This window comes from Canis aureus, chromosome 27 (genome assembly GCF_053574225.1).
Source record: "Canis aureus isolate CA01 chromosome 27, VMU_Caureus_v.1.0, whole genome shotgun sequence".
Classification (NCBI taxonomy): Eukaryota; Metazoa; Chordata; class Mammalia; order Carnivora; family Canidae; genus Canis; species Canis aureus.
The window spans coordinates 31,271,763-31,275,476 of NC_135637.1; the positions used below are offsets into that span (position 1 = coordinate 31,271,763).

The 3,714-nt window shown below is 51.2% G+C and overlaps 1 pseudogene; it reads left to right on the forward strand.

Annotated features, from left to right (window-relative positions):
* Positions 1–2,940: 2,940 nt before the first annotated feature.
* LOC144299554 (ATP synthase peripheral stalk subunit d, mitochondrial pseudogene) lies at positions 2,941–3,490 on the forward strand (annotated as a pseudogene).
* Positions 3,491–3,714: the final 224 nt, after the last annotated feature.

Genomic DNA, 3,714 nt, shown 5'->3' on the forward strand with positions numbered 1-3,714 from the left:
TTTTAATAAAGGATCATTTGACAAAAAAAAAAAAAAAAGAACTTGCTCTTCCCCTGTCCTTCCAGCTGGTTCTAGCAGAGGGGCCTGTTGTGCTGACTCTCAGGTGTGTGCACTTGGGGAGCTGTCCTGCCCCCTGCCAGGTCATGTCTCAGTGGGAGCTGTTTATCCTGTGAAGTCCCTGTTCCCTGGAAGCCTTGCTCTGTCTGTGGCACAAGGTGACACCAGGAGGAACAACAGCAGAGGCGGCTGCCAGCTCCCCAGCCCTGGAGTCAGCTCCTGCAGTAACTACCGCAGCTCCCAGTCCGCAGGGGTCTGGATGCTCCTGGGCAGGGCCGCTGATCTGCTCAGGTCGGGGCCTCCGGCGGCAGGTGTCCTCGCTGTCCTGGGCCCTCCCGCCCCTGCCTATCACGGGGGGAGGCGGGATTCTGGGCTGTGTCCCTGGCGCCCTGGGCTCCCGGGCCTGCTTTGCTGGAATCACGTTCCTGGCAGCACAGCCCCCTCTGCAGAGCCTCCACCCGAGCCCCTCCGAGCTGCTCCCGAGCTGCGGAGCGCACTGCAGCCCTTAGGGAGCTCAGCCATGGGGTGTGGTGCTCTCCCCAGGTGCAGGGGCTCTGTTTGTGCCCCCAGGATCCTGAGGGCATCCCCGCCCTCCTGGGGTCCTGCTCCAACTCCCTACGAGCGACTGTCCATCCAGGAAGGTTGGTGCAGCTCCTGTGGGCGGGGCTCTCCTGATCTGGGGGCGCTGTCCCAGCCTCAGCCCGGCTCCTCGGGGACACTCCCCCTTGGATGCCTTTTTTCTTTATTTCTTTTTTCCCTGTCTTCATACCTTGATAGAACCATGAACTCTTCTCACCGTAGCATTCCAGCTGTTCGTTCTTTAAATCTCAGACTGAATTCGTAGGTTTTCAGGATGATTTGAAGATTATCTAGGTAAGTGGGTGGGGACAGGTGAATTGGGGACCCTACTCTTCCGCCATCTTCAGTAGTATATATAATTTCCATGTTTCAACACAATCCTAATAAGGGGATTTCTCAGCAAAATATGTGAAAAAAAATGAGGTTTGTCCATAAAAGAAAAGATTCTAAAAAAAAAAAAAGAAAAGAAAAGATTCTGTACAGGGAGACATGAATGATGGAGACAATGAGTGAGGGTCTGAATATGTCCCTACAGTGTAGACTGTATGCTAATACAATATGGCCTGTTGTGAGCCACACTAGGGCTCATCTGTGAACACACTGTGCTTCTCGGATTTGTCACTGATACAACAAATATGTTGGTAAAAAACAAACAAGGAGTAGTGGAAGGGAAGGTGGGTGGGGGAATGGGGTGACTGGGTGATGGGCAATGAGGGGGGCACTTGACGGATGAGCACTGGGTGTCATACTATATGTTGGTAAATAGAACTCCAATAAAAAATACACAAAAATGAACAAAAACGGGAGGTTAAAACGCAAATACATTTCTGTGAGAACATGTGGAACTCATGCTTCTAATGCCCAAGAGATGGAACCCATTCTGATAGTCAGACCTGTCCATGCCAATGAGGAAGGAACTGGTGAGCCCTGGAAACCAGCTGGGCTCTCAGGGCTTTGGGCCTTGCCGAGGTGTGTGCCCTGTGACCAGGAGGGGGCGCTGAGGGACTGCCCTGTGGTCCCTACAGGGCTGCTCAGTGAGGACGCTTCATTCAGGGTGCCTGGGCCTGAGAACTGGTTTATGAGCTCCCTGATGGGGACTCAGCATCTGTGGCCCCTCTGACCTGGCAGTCTCCCCTGGGGACCTGTGTGTAGTCTCAGCAGGTGCTTCCCCCCAGGGCTGTCCCCAGGGCTGAAGCCACCTCCATCCTCCTCAGTGTGTTGTGAGCAGAGCTCCAGGAGGGGTTGGGCAGTGTGTGTTGTGAGCAGGGCCCAGGGAGGGGCTGGGCAGTCAGTGGGTGGCGCCCATGTGCATGGACAGTCCCTCCTGTGGCAGAGGGTGGAGGAGAAGAGGAGGCCTGGGGCAGCCCAGCCCATGAAGGGGACCAGGGACTGTGTCACCCTGGCCTGGGATCTTTAATATTCATTCTACTCTGTAGTGCACAGGTCAGGACTGACCTCAGGGACACAGAGCCACTGTCAGCCTACTTCAGTTGGTCTAGCTTAGAGGTTTGAGGAAATTCAGTCTGGTCCCTGCTCCATCACCCATGAATGTGTCTGCAGGTTCCCCGTCCCAGCCTGTGCTGACCCAGCGCCCTCCCTCTCTGCATCCTGGGAAATAACAACCAGACTCACCTGCACTCTGAGCAGCGGCTGCAGCGGTGGCCATACAGTGGTTCCAGCAGCAAGGAAGCCTCCTGAGTACCTGCTGACGTTCTACTGAGACTCACCAGGGCTCTAGGGTCCCCAGCCACTTCTCTGGTTTCAAGGACACCATGGCCAATGCAGGGCACTCAGATGGCTGTGAAGTTCATACAACAGGGTCCTCATGGGGACTCATGGGCACCCCTTCAGGTTTTCCTCCCTGCATGATCAGACACATGATATAATCATAAGGTTAAAAAAAGAGATAAATGATTCTATAAAATGTTTTTAAATGTCTATTTAAATGAAAGCCAAAGTCATTTTTTTAAACGTTTTATTTATTTATTCATTAGACACATAGAGAGAGGGGCAGAGACAGAGTCAGAGGGTGAAGCAGGGTCCTCGCAGGAAGCCTGATGCAGGTCTTGATCCCAGTACCCTGGAATAATGACCTGAGCCAAGGGCAGATACTCAAGCACTGAGCCACCAGGTGTCACTGCACGGAGGTTTTAAATGCAACTTCCATCGTTATTCTCCAAGCAGTACGCACAGATCTGTGAACAATATACTCGTAATTCCACCTGTGTCTTCACAGTGACGTCATCATTGAGTCTTAGTCAATGCGTATTGAGAAGATTTTCTTAAAAAGAACATTCAGGACTGTGGGTTGCCGGGGTCGGTAAAGGATCTCAAGATGGCTGGGCGAAAACTTGCTCTAAAAACCATTGACTGGGTAGCTTTTGTGGAGATCATACCCCGAAACCAGAAGGCCATTGCCAACTCCCTGAAATCCTGGAATGAGATACTTACCCCCAGGTTGGCTACTCTTCCTGAGAAACCACCTGCTACCGACTGGGCTTACCACAAGGCCAATGTGGCAAAGGCTGGCTTGGTAGGTGACTTTGAGAAGTTTAATGCCCTGAAGGTTCCTGTGCCAGAGGATAAATACACTGTCCAGGTGGATGCTGAGGAAAAAGATGTGAAAAGCTGTGCTGAGTTTTTGTCCCTCTCAAAGGCCAGGATTGAAGAATATGAAAAAGAGCTGGAGACAATGAAGAACATAATTCCATTTGATCAGATGACCATTGAGGACCTGAAAGAAGTCTTCCAAGAAACCAAATTAGACAAGAAGAAGTATCCCTATTGACCTCACAAGCCAGTTGAAAATTTATAAACTTGAGTTGAGGAGAAAGACCTGGCTCTCATATTATAAACCTTGGACATTAAAAATAATGATATGGAAAAAAAATTCATCCAATTTATGTGCACAGTTGGTCTAGGGGGTGACCAATATGCAATCTCTTCCTCTGGATTCTTGGCAGAAATTCTCCAGCTGTCACATCTTCCCGCTAAAACACCCTGGCACATCTGCCCCTTGTGCTCTGAGGTCAGTGGCACACACACAACCTCACATGGCAGGGCTCCTGTGGACCTGTG